General features: G+C 39.3%; 1 pseudogene; it reads right to left on the reverse strand.

Moving 5' to 3' along the window:
* Positions 1-12875: 12875 nt before the first annotated feature.
* On the reverse strand, positions 12876-15671 carry LOC118983162 (60S ribosomal protein L26-like; annotated as a pseudogene).
* Positions 15672-16474: the final 803 nt, after the last annotated feature.

Raw genomic sequence — 16474 nt, forward strand, 5'->3', positions numbered from 1 at the left:
TTGGAACTATTTGAACTTCTTGGATATGTGTGTTTATAATTTTAATCAAATTTCAAAACATTTTCACCATTATTTTTAAAACATTGTTTCTTCTCTTCCTTTTCTTCATTGAGTTTCTAATAACATGAATCATAGGGTGTCTAATACTATCCCATAACTCAGTGATGCTCTTTCTATTTTTAATTTTTTTCTGTTTTATTTGGATAGTTTGTAGTGTTACATCTTTAAGTTCACTAATCCTTTCTCCTACATTGTCCAACCTGCCATTAATCCAATTCAGAGTATTTTTCACCTGAGGTGTCATAGTTTTCATCTTTCTTCTGCCTTCTTAAATATATAAAATACAGTTTTAGCAACTGTTTTAATGTTCATGTCTACTAATAATGTCAATGGTGTGATTTTTGGGTCAGTTTTGAATGATTTTTTCCCTCATTATGGGGAATATTCTCCTGCTTCCTTGCTTGCCTGGTAAATTCTAATTGCATGCCAGGCATTATAAATATTTTCTTTCTGGGTACTAGATATTTTTGTATTCTGATGAGTATTATTGAGCTTTGTTCTGGGATGCTTCCTGAACAAATAGAACTATTTGTTCTATTTAGGTAATGCTTCTAAGCTTGTTTGTTTTGCATTTCTCTGGTTTTGAAAAAAAATGTAAATATATTTTATTGATTATGCTGTTATAGTTGTCCCAGTTTCCTCCCCTTTGTCTTCCTCTGCCTGGTACCCACCCCCTCTTCAGCAATCCCCCCTGACTTTGTTCAGGTCCAAAAGTCATGCATATAAATTCTTTGCCTTCTCCATTTCCTATACTATTCTTAACATCCTCCTGTCTGTTTTGTATCTACCAATTATGCTTCTTTTTTTTTGTTTGATTTTTTATAACATGTAAATATATTTTTTAAATTTATTTAACTTTTGTTCAAGTACAGTTTTCTTTCTTGTATTCCCAGCCCTGCACCCCCCCAGTGCTCCCCACCCCCCTCCCATCTCCGCCCCCCGTCTTAGTTATTGTCCATGTGTCTTTCATACTTATTCATGTGAGTCCACCCCCTTTTACTCTGTGCTTCTCTCCCCTCTACCCTCTGGACCCTGTCAGCACGTTCTGTATTTCACTGTCTTTGGTTACATTTTGCTTGTTAATCCCTGTACATTTTTCCCCATTCTCCCCTTTCCCCACCCCAGCTGATAACCCTCCAAATGATCTCCTATGATTCTGTTCCTGTTTTCTTAGTCTGTTTTCTAGATTAAGCTTGATAGTTGTGAATTTGTTGCCATTTTAATGTTCATAGTTTTAATATTCATCTTTTGCTTTAATATGTCCCTTTAACATTTCATGTAATAATTATCTGGTGATGATGAACTCTTAGCTTTACATTGCCTGGGAAGCACTTTATGTGCCCTTTCATTCTAAGTGATAGCTTTGCAGGATAGAGTAATCTAGATTGTAGGTCCTTGCTTTTCATCACTTTGAGTACTTCTTGCCAGTCCCTTCTTGCTCACAAAGTTTCTTTTGAGAAACCAGCTGGTAGTCTATCATAAGTCTTTGTAGGTAATTCTCTGCTTTTCTCCTGCTGCTTTTAAGATTCTGTCTATATCTTTAACCTATGGCATTTTAATTATGATGTGTCTTGGTGTGGTCCTCTTTACGTCAAACTTGTTTGGGCCTTTCTGTGCTTCCTGTACTTGTATGTCTATTTCCTTCACCAAATTAGAGAAGTTTTCTTTCATTATTTTTTCAAATAAGTTTTCAATTTCTTGCTCTTCCTCTTCTCCTTCTGGTGTCCCTATGATTCAGATGTTGGAGTGTTCAGAGATGTCCCAGTGGCTCCTTACACTATCCTTGGCTTTTTTAAAAAAATATTTTTCTTCTGGCTGTTCTTATTGAATATTTATTTCTTCTTTATGTTCCAAATTGTTGATCGAATCCTAGCTTCCTCCCCTCCACTTTTGGCTCCCTGTAGATTTTTCTTTATTTTGCTTAGTGTAATCTTCATTTCTTCCTTGGTTGTTTTAATGTTGTTGCTGTAGTCAGTGAGTTCTCGGAGCATTCTGATCACTAGTGTGTTTAAACTCTGCATCTGGTAGATTGATTATCTCTGTTTCATTCATTTATTTTTCTTGGGTTTTGTTCTGTTCTTTCATTTGGGCCATATTTCTTTGTCTCCTCAATTTGGCAGCTTTCCTTTGTTTGTTTCTGTGTATTAAATAGAGCTGCTTTGACTCTCTGTCTTAGTAGTATGGCCTATTGTAGAAAAGGCACCTGCAAATTCTGTGGGGCAGAGACTTAGGTAATCACCAGGGAGAAGCAACCTGCTTCACTGCTTTGTGGCTCTGGAGGGGGGAGGAGGGCTCAGAGAGGGGCAGTGCTGCTACCTGGATTCTGGAGGTTTGCCTGGCACTTGCCTTGTTTCCAGTCACTTCACATATTCTCCATATGTGACTGACACTCTTCCATTTGTTGCCCTGATGCCGAATTCCCCAGAGGGTGGGTCTGTGTACACTCTAAGTAGTCCACATGGGCCCTTTAAGCAGGGTCTCCTGAAAATCTAAGTTTCTTCCACTTTCCCAAACCCTGCTGGTTTTTATGGCAAGAAATTCTGGGGATTTTTCTTCCTGGCACTAGAACACTGGGCTGTGCAGTCTGGCCTGGGGCTGGGATTGCTTGCTCCCAAGGTGTCCCTCCTGATTTCTGTCCACCACACGTGAATGTGGGGCTGCCTGTCTTCTGTACCACACTGCATCTCCGCGCCTCGCAGCCTGTCTTTGAATGTCTGCCCCTCCTGCCCATCTGGATGAATGCAGTTTCTTTAAATCCTTAGTTGCCAGACTTACACAGCTCAATTTTCGGATGGTTCTGGGTGTTATTGGTGTGGGAGTCTAATTGTAATTCTTTCCGTGGTTGTATGAGGAGGCGAAGCATGTTTACCTATGCCTCCATCTTGTCCAGAAGTCCCTTTTTCCCATTTCTCAAAGATCACTGTTTTTTTGTTACCTAATTTACAATGTCTTTAAAACTATTATTTCACCTTTTATTCTAGTTCTTTAGCTGTTTCATGTAAGAGGGTAAATCAAGTCTCTTTTACTCTATCTTGGTCAGAAATGGACACCTCTCTTCGTTCAAAGTTGAAGCAAAATATGTTACAGGAGTTTTTCTTATGTTGAATCTGGGTTTATTCAACCAGATTTGGCTCTGCCTCGGAGACTGGAGAAGGGATCCCACAGGTCTCTACTTGCTTCATTGGTACAGAGCCTCCTGGAAAAAAAAAGCCTCATGCGAAAAGAAAGCGACAGAGCTGAGGTAAAAAGGCCTCAATAAGGCCTTTTTTTTTTGCTCAAGTTCAAAGGGCCACAATAAAAAGGGAAGGGATACTGATTGTTGCATAGCTCTGTTATGGAATAGGAAGAGAGGACTATCGTGGAAGTATGAGAAAAACCTGTTAGTTAATTTCCCCTAAAACATCTGCGGGATATTGAAAACTCAGCGTATGACAAGCAGTCTGCAGCTTCAGCAACAGCACATGTAGTGGTAGGAATGGCAGCGAGAGCGGCTGGTGTCTGGCACTGATGTTCACCGAAGGGAAAAAGCAGAGGAGGAAAGTGATGGCTCTCATGGAGGCAGGGTCACTGGGGTAGAGAGATTTGAGGGACTGGAGTTTCAGTTACAGCATGAAGTGAGATTTCAGGAAGCAGAAATGGCCTGTGACGGAGAAGCCGCTGCCACCTCATGGAGTGTGTATGAATGTACACACACAGGCCAGCCGGGAGTGTGATTGTGGGAAACGCAAAGTAGTGTGGTTGTTTTGAGTAACTGTATTTTTAAAGCCTTTAGCTACAAAAGTGACCCACTCTTTCCAGACATGAGATCTGGTCTGTCTGTGGTGATGAGGTCTGTGTTTGTCTCTAATGACAACATCTCTGTGCTGGGGTAGCCAACAGGTGGGCTAGTACAGCTGAGCAAACAGGGCCAGCACCGAGGCCCAGGTCCTGGCGTCACCCAAAGCTGTCACTGTGCTGCTTCCGATGTTTGTTTTTACCTCTTGCCAAAGAAAGGTCAAAGGAGCCTTAAAATTGGGGAGAAAAAGTTACATAAAGTTCTTTATCAAGGCACTCTGAAATCCACTTGCCAAAGGTCTATCTGAAGTCATAATAAGATGAATGGAAAAGGAAGTTATATGCATGGGCACAAAAATAGCTGAGACGGTCTGTTAAACTCTGCAGCTCAGGATGAGACAAGGCTGTGAGCCTTCACAAATCTCTGTGGGAGGAGATCAAAAGGGAAATACCTGCTTTGTCCTTACATAAATACTTTTCCAAATGAGAAACACCCCATTCTTGGAACATATTGCACAGGGAAAATGTGTGGCCCTGGGCAGCACTAAGTAATAAAGTAGCATTCAACTGAGAATTCTGGATGGAATTAAAAACATAGAGAAACTCCGAGCAGCTGCTTTTACAATAAAACAATCCAACCACAGAAGACTGTAATGATCCAGGCAGTGCTCACTGAGAGAAGGGAGGTAGTGGCTTGGCCTGCGGTGACCGTGCTGATCTCCCTGTCTGCCACACTTGGCCAGAGGTTGTAATCTCAGCTTCTCTTCCCCGCCAGTCTCACTCATGGGAGCTATTTCTCGTCGGGCCCTGGTAAATTCCCTCAGAAGCCACATAGCAGTATTTCATGTTTACCAGCTGGAAGGATACCAACACTGCCAGCCCACTATTCAAGAGTGGTAATGCTTTTTAAAGTGTCCTTAACATTGAAGTTTCTACTTTTGCCTAACTAAGCAACCTTGACTTAGGACAGGCTCTTTAGTCCATACCTGAAGTTCATTTTATACTCTTTAAATCCAGTGTCTACTATTCCTGCCAGCTATATCTTTGCATCCTCTTCTTTCAGAACTTAAAATATATATTCAAGTTGTTCTTCATCCATCTATCCATCCATCCAACCACATGTTCATCAAACTGAGAAATATTGGTGTAAATGCATTGTGTTCAGGCCTGGTGTCACAAAAATGTAGTAACAGTAATGACAGAGACAGTGACATCACCAAAATGACAACATAGAAGACCCCAGCCTCTGTAACCACACAAAGATCAATAACTAGACAGCTAGCCGTGAGCAAAAACAACTTTAAGAGCTCTGGAATCCACGTAAGAAATCTTAGTGACACCGTGGAACAAAAAGCTTAAGAGTAACTGCACGAGAAAAGAAAGACAGCTTTATCTTGCGTGCACTGTCTTGTCCCACAAGCTGGCATTGCTCAGGGCCAAGAGGGTACTCCCAGGCTAAGAATAGCTCTCCTCCCCAGGAAGAGAAAAGCAGGATGAGTGATCAGGTTCTGCAGTTTTTCAGGGCACCACACAATACTGATGTCAGATTCAGGTCAGACTTCGGGTAGATTTATTCAAAGGCAGTGGGCACGCGACTCTGGTTATTGTAGTAGTGAGGGCACCACAGTTTCATTAGGTGGGGATGTCGGTAGTGACCAGAACCGAAAAGAGTCTGAGGGAAGGGATTCGAATCAGGGGTGTCCAATATTTTGGCATCTCTGGGTCACACTGGAAGAAGAGTTGTCTTGGGCTACACATTAAATACACAAACACCAACACAAACAAAAACAAAATCTCATAGTGTTTTAAGTAGATTTATGATTTTGTGTTGGGCCACATTCATAGCCATCCTGGACTGCATGTGGCCCGCGGGCCATGGGTTGGACACCCCTGGCAGTAATTGGTATTGCGATTCTTTAATACTCTCTCCAGAACCCCTGTTAGGCTGGAGAAAAACTGCATATCCAAATCACAAATATCACAGACATGTGTGCTCCCTCATTGGTCTCTCCTTTCTATCTGGTTCAAGTCCTCTTCTAGAAAACATCTTTGGAGAGGTAATGCTGACCACATTGGCTTAATTTTCTGCCTGCCCAGCACACTCCTTAGTTCCTTTTCTTTTACATTTCCCACTTGCCTCTGTGTATTGGGTGCTGGCCACCAGGTTAAGGGTTTTTCATCAAGACACTACTTTCTCTCCTGAAATGTCTATATTAGTTGAACATTTACTATTCCCCTGCATCTTCTGGGGGCTCAGCATTTGCTGAATGTTTCAAGTCGCTGTTGTCTAATAATATAAAACAAAATATGAGAGGACAAAAAGTGTAATAGATTATGAATATGAAAGCTCATCAGACAATTTTGTTCAAGCAAACAAGGATGACTTTCAGAGGACTGTGGGACCAGATTTGAGTGTGAGAATATGATAAGATGTAGAAAAGGTGGAAGGGAATTGTCTTCGAGGGAGCCGAGGTGCGTGAGTGAAGAGATCTGGTATGGTGGAAAGAGACAGGAGAATGCTTTGCTAGTGCTTCCTTAGATCACCACATTGGTATCGAGACGCTCACTCTCTCTTCCTTCTCTCCCATCCTGCGTCTCCACTCCTCTTCCCCAGAGGCAACCACTTTTAAATATCTCAGTTATTTATTATGGTATTTACTTCCATTTTTCTAAAATAACATGTTTATACTGCCACTTTTGATTTTTCAGTTTAAAAATTACTTACTCTGGTGGAAAATGAAAATTTAGCTATCTTACAATTCACTCCTCACCCATACACACTTGCCCTATAACCCAATCCTGATACAGTCTTAATAGTACCAATTTGGTTAAATCAATATTCAATGAGGCTGGGTTCTTCTGGAGGCTGTCTGTTAGTGTTCATCCCTCTCTCCCGGCTTCCGGTGGCTGCCACAGATCCATTGTCCTCTTCGGTTTGGGGACCATCACTCTAACCTTTGACTCCATTTCCACATTATCTTCTTTTCTGTATGTCTTCTCCCTTTCTCTTCTAAGCACATTTGTCATTGGAACTGGGGCCCAACCAGATAATTTAAAATGATCTTCTCTCAAGATCCTTACCTTGATTGCCTCTGCAAAGACCCTTTTCCCAAACAGTTACATTCACGGTTTCTGAGTAGTCAACTATTTGAGGGGCGGGGGGCACCATTCAACCCACTACAGCACAGGCTAAAATCAAAATTTAGTGACACTGAACAAAGAGAAGCAAACAACTAAAACAATTAAATGATATAAAATGTAAAAAGAGGAAGAAAATCATTGACATAGATAATAGACAAAGCAACATAGGTATACTGGAGTCACTGAAGAAGAATTTTAAAAATGGAACTATTATTTAAAACTGTAATCAAAGAAAACTCAGAAATAAAACATAAAATTTCAAATTGAAATGATCTACCAGATAGCTGGGGAAATTAATCTGAAGTGATCAGATCCAAGATGACCTAATACAACTATCTCGATTCTTCATTTTATATGCCTGTTATTTAACTTTGCCTATACTGACTTGATAACTACATAGTAAGTGTAAAAAACAGGTATTTTGAGTCCTTCAATATTGCTCTTGTTTTAAAAAGTTGTTTTGGGTATTCTAGGTCCTTTGGATTTCCATATAAATTTTAGAATCCACTTGTCTACTTCCATAAGAAAGCCTACTATGTTTCTTATTTGGAATTGTGTTGAAAATAGATGAATTTGGAGAGAAATGATATTTAACAATATTGAGTTTTCCATCTATGAGTACAGTATATCTTTCCATTTATTTAGGATTTTACTTCTTTTCTTAACTATGTTGTAGTTTTCAACATACATGTTTTGTTAATTTTTTAAAAACATTTATTTATTATTTATTTTTAGAGAGAGGGGAAAAGAGAAAGAGAGAGAGAGAAACATTAATGTGTGTTTGCCTCTCATGTGTCCCCCACTGGGGACCTGGCCTGCAACCCAGGCACGTGCCCTGACTGGGAGTTGAACCTGAAGGTTTGCAGGCATGCGCTCAAATCACTGAGCTACAGCAGTCAGGGCTGTTTTGTTAAATTTATACTTAAGAATAACATATTTTATTGTGTATTATTAAAAAATAAATTTCCAGTATTCATTTCTATAATATAAAAATTTAATGGATTTTTATATATTTTTCATGTAGCTTATGGCTTGTAGAATTGTTTGTAGACTCTTTGGGATTTTTAATGTATAAAAGCATTTTATTCATGAATAGAAAGTTTTCTTTTTTTCAATATGTATGAAAATGGTTTTTCTTGCCTTATTGAATGTTTGACGTGAATAGGAGTTTTAGGAGTAGATATCCTTGCTTTGTTTCTAATCTTACCAGCAAAGCACTCAATCTTTCACTGGTTAAGTACAATGCTGCAGGTGTTTTTGTAGATTTCTTTATCACAGGAGGAGAATTCCCTTTGAGTCCTAGTTTGCTGAGTATTTTTTTTACCATAAATGCATATAATATTTTGTCTGTTAGCATGATTTTTTAAAGATTTCATTGCTACTTGACTTTTTTATAGTTTCCATCCCTCTGCTAAAACCTCCCCTATATTCACACATGTTATTTACCTTTTTCACTACAGTCTTTAGCATATTATAATTATTTAAGTCAGCAATTTTCAACCTTTTTAAAAATCTCATGGCACACATAAACTAGTTACTAAAATTCTGAAGGACACCAATATATATATATTTTTTGCTGATCTGATAAAATAGGTATAATTTTTATTCATTCACAGTAGGCAACATTTATTGTGTTGGCTGTTGTCAATTTTTTGACAAGCTAAGGAAAAAGAGGTCAGTGCCCCTGAATAAATAGACAGGTATCATATGTTTTAAAAATTCTTGTGGCACACTGGTTGAAAACTGCTGATTTAATTTACAGTTTAAACATCATCTGGGTCATATATATAAACTTTCAATTATATATATATATACATATATATATATATATATATATATATATATATATATATAAATAAATTTTCTATTCTGGTTGAAAGCCAGTCATTGCTTGTAGGGCAGTAAAAACTAAGATAAATAGTGTTCATGCCTGGAATTGGGTACTCTTCTTCTGCTAGGCCATAATATGTGGGATGTTACATCAATGTAGTCAGGAATTAAGCTGGACTGGGACTTTGTTGTTCTATAATTACTTTCATTTCATCATTGACTTTCAGTTCTAGTGTTACCTTGTATTGAATACTTATTGTAGGTCACCGGTACCTGGGAGTTTTTCTCATTTTTCCTGCTTCACTTTTAGCTTAAGGCCTTTACTGTTTGCCTTTGCCTGCATTTCAGAGGATGTCTTTCCATCCTCTTGCCCCTCCCCCAGCATCGGATTGCAGTTGCTTCTCACTTATGGCCAATGCTGGGTAGCTTGGTTGGGGCAGAATGAGTCTCTCTTACTTTGGTCCCACCTCAGTCTTAGGTAAACCCTGCATCCCCATATTTTGAGGATGAAAGCTTCTCAGTGATCCTGACCTCCTCCAGCAGTAGGAAACCTATTGTGGTCTGAGCTCATAATGACCTTTTTCATTCTCTTTCTCTCAGATACAATCAGTTTTCACCTTTGCCCTAGTAGTAACACGGATTTCTGCCCTTGGTCCATCAGCGTAACTCTTCTGATATGGAAGAAATAAATGTCCAGACAGGCTTCCTGCCTTTCCTGCAGTAGAGACTACTTAATTCCTGCAGGCCTGTACAAGGTATGCTTTCTCCTCTAGTCTCCTGCTCTGCCAACCAGTCTTTTTCGTGGATGAATACCTTGTTGGGGTCCATTGAGGAAAGCCTGCAAATAGATATGAAATTCCTTATTTCTTTGGCTCAGAGAAATCATATTCTCTCAGATTTTCCCACATTCACATTCAGACTTGGTTTAAAATGTGAGCTGAATTCTTTGCAACTTATTATCTGGTCTTATCTTCTTCCTGTGCTTTGCTACAAGTGAGTCACTTGCCTGTATCTTGTCTCTCTCTAAAGACTCCGGTACTTTGAGTTCCGAGAACCGGTTATCCTGTAACCTCAGCTGTCTAATGAATTTAAGAAAAGTTGTGATTATGCAGATTGTCTTCTGGCTTCTTTAAGGATTTTTTATCTTTGATTCATCTGTAATTTTAAAATGCTTTGCTTACGTGTATATTTTTTGGCATTATCATACTTAGTGTTCCATCGACTTCTTAGATCTGTGGTTTGCAGACTGACATTTATTTGGGGGAAATTCTCAGTCATTGTTTCATATATTTTTTCTGTTCTGTTCTATTTTTTCTTCTGACATTCCCATTACACATATGTTACAACTTTTTTGTAGCTGTTCCACAGCCCTTGTATATTATGTTTTTTTCCCCAGTTTTGTTCTCTTCCCTTTAGGTTTCTGTTGATAATACTCAAGCTCAGAGCTTCTTTCCTCTGTCCGGTCAACTAATAAGCCCATTAATGGCATTTTCCACTTCTGTTTCAGTGTTTTTAATGAATAGCATTTCTCTTTGGTCCTTTCTTAGGATTTTCACTTTTCTACTTACATTGCCCAACTCTTTCTGTATGCTACTTTATTCATTAGCATCTTTAGCATATTTATCATAGTTTTAATTTAAATTTCCTAGGCAGATAATTCCAATATTCTTGTTATAACTCATTCTGATGCTTGCTCTGTCTCTTTAAATTGTGTTTATTGCTTTTTAGTCTGCCTTGTAATTTTTTCTTGATAGTTGGATATGATGTAAAAGTAATAAAACCTGCTATAAATCAGCCTTTAAAAATGTGATGGTAAGTGTAAAGAAAAAGTGTTCTCAGTCCTGTGATCAGCTCTTAGTTTTTTAGTGGCCTTGTACCTCTGGCTGTGAACTTTACAAGTGTTTCTCAGTTTGTTTTTTTTCTCCCCTCTTAAGTGAGACATGAAGACTAGAGTGGGCTGGAATAGCATAATTCTCTTCCTCTATGACAGCTAGGTTCTGGTTAACTAGTTGCCCCTGAGGTCAGGCCTTGTTAAGAAGAACAGAGTGCTCTGGCGTAATTTTAAATGGTTCCATTTCCCTGTTCCCCTATTGGAACTGTGAGATTTGTCTTCAATATGTGCAGTCTCATAAAATTATTCTCTCCCTCCATGACTGGGTCCCTCCAGATTTTTCAATTCTCAGAGTCGTCCACACTAAGCTTCCAGCAGTTTGCCAGTTACAGTCCAGGTTTTTGACCCCGACACTGGCTCTCATGGTCGTTTCCACTTAGGAGACTCCCTGTATTCAACTTCTGTTTCCCTAATCATGGGGCAATAGTTTACCCTGTGTCCTTCCTTCTATTATGGATCCAGGAGGAACCGTCAATTTTTCAGTCCATTTAGCCTTTTACTTATTAAGACAGAGTGGAGACTTCCAAGCTTCTTATATGCAAAATTGGAAATTGGAAGTCTGTAGGTTTCTAATGTATTTAACTGTAGAATACAGTTTTTAACCTAAAACTTCAAGCTTGGGTTTAGAATAATATATAACTTTTATATGCTCTGACAAATTATTAATAATACAATTAAAATGGAAGCAGTAAAGATGAAAGTAGGAGTTGCCTATTGTTGTATAGGCAATTCATAGAAGTTAAGGGACACCAATAAAAAAGATAAGTAAATGGAAAAGGTTAAATAAGAAAACTGAGGACTAAGGGCATTAAAATAATATAGCTACAAAGATAACCTCTGAATAATACCAATCTTCCTAAGTTAAAAAATAAAAACAAAAACAGTGCATTACACAGAGAAACACACTAAATATAATATGCATGATAATTATCAAATAATATTAGAGCTGAGATCAAATGTATCAGTCATATAAATAAATGAAAATAGCTTAATTTTTCTATTAAAATATCCTTGATTCAGCCTGGTACAGATCTAATTTAACCTTTTTTTAAAAAAAATATTTTATTTATTTATTTTTAGACAGAGAGGGAAGGGAAGGCAAAAGAGAGGGAGAGAAACATCGGTGTGTGGTTGCCTCTCATGTGCCCCTGACTAGGGACCTGGCCCACAACCCAGGCATGTGCCCTTAATGGAAATCAAATTGACTATACTTTGGTTCACAGGCCACCACTCAATCCACTGAGCCACTCCAGCCAGGTAGTTTAATCTTTTTAATGACCACATAATAAGTCATGGTTTGGCTGTACAATCAAACCCCTATTGATGGGTATTCACTTTTTTCTAGTTTTTTATTTTGTTTTATTTATGTCATTACAAACACTGAAAATTCTTTTGCATAAGTTCTTATGCCCTGAAATTTTTATTTCTGCAGGATTTATTTCCAGGAATTGGTATTTATATTGTTTTCAGTATTGTAATCACAAACAATGTCACAATATTCTCATGACATATTTTCACATTATTGAAGGTATAATTTCTCACAAGTGGGTAAATTGCCAGATGCTGGATCAAGGTAAAGAGTTATGTAGTTTTTTTCCATATTCAATTTTCTCCACAATAGTTTTATTGGTTTGCAGTTTTCCCCACAACATATAAGTAGCTGTTTCTTCATAATCTTGTGTTGAAGTGTTATCAGACTCTACAATTTTCCCCAATCTGAAAGGTGAGAAATAGTATTTCACTATAATTTCCATTGGTATCTCTCTATTTGAGTAATGTTGGATATCACTTCAAACGTTTAAAGACCATTTTTGTACCTTGTGTGTGTGTATGTGTGATCCATCTACTCATGTCTTTTGCCAATTTTTCCTATGATTTATGTGCTCTGGGCACTAGAACAGTCTGTGAAAATGAGAAACTTTACCTGGAGCTTCATGAAATAGAGAAATCTACCATTCATGAGAAGCAAAACTATTTTTCATGTGAAGACAAGAAAACCTCCAAATAGGTTTTTCCAAATATATTGATATATTCATATCTATACACTTCATACAAATGTTTATGAATATATAAAATGTATATTTATGTATTCATGTATATTACATATATTCATATATACACACATATTCATACCTAGTCATTTTTGCATTTCTTTAATAATGTTGTAGGTAAGATTATTTTATTTCTGCCTCATTTCAATTGCTTGTTCCTTATAATTTCCCTTTTCATTCCCTACTCAATGAGATGTTGCTTTAAGTTCAAGGCAGTCTTTGTAATTTCGGTCCAACTTTAGCCTAGTGATAATCACCTTGTTGGGTGAATGCCCACGTTGACGGTAGTGTCAGTAGCTTTCTCCCGCTGCACTTGTTCAGTGTGTGTGACATGTCTTCCTGTCACCTGGACTGATGCGGACTCTGTCCAGTAGGGTTCATGTGTTGTGGACGCAGTGAACAAATTCACATGGACTGCAGAAGTCTGGTGGAGAAAAGCAACAGCATGGCCACTCTGTGAGAGAGAGAGAGTGCCTCCACCCTTGCATAGACAGGCTTTTACTGCTTTCTAATAACATGCATCAAAGAAGGTTTTCATTCATCATGCTCAGGTTTGCTTTAGGTGATTAATTTTTTACAGATAACAAAGGGAAGGATGTTGTTGATTTCTTCTTACAGATTAACAGAGAAAAATGTTGCAAAAGCAAGGTAATGATAAGAGTGGTTGGTCTGGTTACACTTTGTCCTTGGTAGAATTTCACAGACTTCAGGAAGTTATTTTAAAGATATGCAGTAAACATTTACAGCTTCAATTTAGGGTGAGGGAGTTTTAGCAAAAGCAAGACTCAAAGCAGCCTAGGTATAACTCAGGGCTGGTATCCCACGGGGAAGCCAATCTGTGGGTTTGGTTCCTGTGTGCTTACTTATATCTGCTGGTTTTCCGATAGGGCTGGGCTATATTTGCCATTGCCAGGTGGACCGGTTCCCTATCCTGGACCACCTTGCCAATTTGCTGACCTTTGTAGTGTCCTCACACAAACTGAACTCAACAATCTTTTGGATGAATAGTGGCCAAACATTGTACTTTTATCTCAGCAACTTTGCCTGTGGGGGAAGGCAATTTTCCTGTGAAGGTGGGAAGGTGGGTTGAAAGGCCTTTTAGGGTTCTTCCTCTAGTCAGAAGTTACAGAGGGATTAAACTTGGTTTTGACTATGCTTCAGTAATGATCATAAGAGAAAAAAAAGGGCTGATGTAGATGCTTTTATTATCTTTGCCAGAGCTTTCTGTGATCCTTACTAGCTCAAAATATCTGACAGAGAAAGAGGGCACAGGAGGCACTGAACCTGAGGAGCAGGCCAGGCCAGGGTGGTGGACCAGTCCTGTGCGGCCTGTGCTGCCCAACAAACCAGCAGCCAAGGAGAAGGGAGCTCTCTAGTGCATCTGTTAAGCTTGCTGCTAGTGCCTGAGAGTTACCTCGACTTTATGGGTCCCATCAAAAGAAGAAATGATCCTCTCTCACTGACCACAGATTTCATTAAGAGACAGAGATCCTGGGGTCAAAACATAACCTGCCTGATTCAGGAAACTACATATTGTCTTGAGTCTGTACGACAAGTTATTTAAATTTTTTCAAACATCAGTGCCAGAGTGCAGTCAAAGCCCTTGTCCCAGCTGGAGGACAGGTGAGCCCGGATGCCCCTCAGAAACAGACAGTTCCAAGGTAGGGGTCCAGCCAACCCTATCACCTTCTCCCAACTCAAAGTCAGTACTTTGAAACTCTGAAACTCAAAATTTCACTTAAAAATTACTTTTATTGGCCTCACAGTTTACAAAGGTTTTCTCAACGCCTTTTGGAGACTCCCAACAGTGAGGAAGGCAGCCTCTTGCTTTCAGATGAAATAATTAAGTCTCATAGAAATCGGCTCCACTGGTCTCATTACCACTGTTGGGAAGAGCCTTGACTTTAAGACACCTGGCTCCTCATCCCCTGCTTTTCATTTCTGGGTTCACTCTGGCAGGATTCTTCCTGAAAGCATTCTTTCTGGAAGCAGGATCACTCCCATCAGCTGAGAGTCCACGATTTCAACACTGAGTCTGAAAATTTCACATTATAGGAGTACAGCTTTGTTTAATTAGCCAGATTCAGGATACAGAAACCAATACAGAATTTTATAAATGGATTCCTTTTCCCCTCACCACAGCTTTCCCCAATGTGATACCCACAAGATCCATCACCGCAGTTCAACCACCAGCGCTAATGCACATGAGCCAGGCATTCCCTCTGCTGTCTCACCGCTGGGTTTTCTTTACCCACTGGGTCCTAGGTCCATGTAATATTGGTCTAATTCCTGCAGATGCAGGATCTCTCTTTAGAAAAATATCTCTATCCCCCCCAACTATCTATGCCTTAGAGCTGTTTTATATGTCTTTTTTTCTAAACCTACAATTACAGTTGCTCATGCCTATGACATTCACCTCAGATACATTTCTGTGCTCAGAGCAGCTATACATTTGTAAGGTCGAGCCTTCCATTCTATTGGGAGAATAGGGAATTCCCTCCCAATGTCAAAGGAAGAGATGCGCTGACCTATACGACAGCTTGGTACAAAGAAAACATGCCCTTATTCTGGGCAGATGTAGCCTTGCACAAGGGTGTGGACTGGCAAGGGGAGTTTGAGTAGAGTTTCATTCTGCATGAATTCCCTAGGCTGGGCATCTTCGTGCAACACTCCAAATGCACAATCTCACAAGGTAGCCCAGGGCTTGGTGTCGTGAGCATCATCTTAAGATTTTTTAAGTAGCCGACAAGTATACAAGCTCAGCTCACAGTTTGTAATTACGTTTGCAAGGTTTAATATTTGCTCCCAGTCTAACAGGTTACACACATGGGTGTAGGGACTGTGTTTTTACTCACCCAGTGAATAAAATGCCAGTGCCTACTCCTTGTGTGTGACCTGGCCCCTACTTACCCCTGCAAACTCATCTAAGTTACTCTTTTTGCTTTTGGTTCTCTAGCCATCATCCTTTTACTTCCTTAAGTCTGTGAGTGCATCGCTGCTCAGGGCCTTCACACATGCTGTCTATTCTGTCTCAAATACATGCTCCCCAACCACAATCATCACTTACCTGACTTTTGCCCTTCCTACAAGTCTCAGCTTAAACAAAGTTCAGAATGCATACTGAGTGCATAATATAACATGGATGTCTCCACTTGCCCAGTAACTCCACCTCTCAGCAGCCTGTTCATAGTCCTTACCCTATTGTGTCCCATTTTATACATCTCTATGATCTGATTAGCATCTATCCCTCCCACCACAGAAGGTAATTCCATGAAGATATGTTTGGCTCACTGGTATAGCCTCAGCCACTATTACCCAGGGGTTTGGCATATAACTCAGATTATAGTGTTCATTGAATAACTGAAAGTACAGCTTTTCAGGACCAGAGAGACATGTTAACATAGGATGGAGTAAGGTAAATATGAGGAAGTAAAATCAGGCAACAAAGACCATCCCCAGAATCACAGCTAGGGCTCAGCGTCACACAGGTTCCACAGGCAGCTCTGGAGTGCTTCGTGAACCACAGCAGTGTGTGTCCTCTGGTCACGATGGTCTCAGCGACAAAAGCAAGCACCCTTTGGTTCCTGCCGTTACTGACATGCCTGCTGCTCATTTCTTAGAAATACTCTTCTGCTTCTCTTGTTAAATTTCCATCAAGAAGAACTTTTTCCATCTTTAAAAAAATGTTCTTATGAAAAAGTTAACAGCTCAGAAAGAATAAAAGCGA

This window comes from Sturnira hondurensis, unplaced genomic scaffold, assembly GCF_014824575.4.
Source record: "Sturnira hondurensis isolate 20B ecotype Veracruz unplaced genomic scaffold, ASM1482457v3 Scaffold0000396, whole genome shotgun sequence".
Lineage (NCBI taxonomy): Eukaryota > Metazoa > Chordata > Mammalia > Chiroptera > Phyllostomidae > Sturnira > Sturnira hondurensis.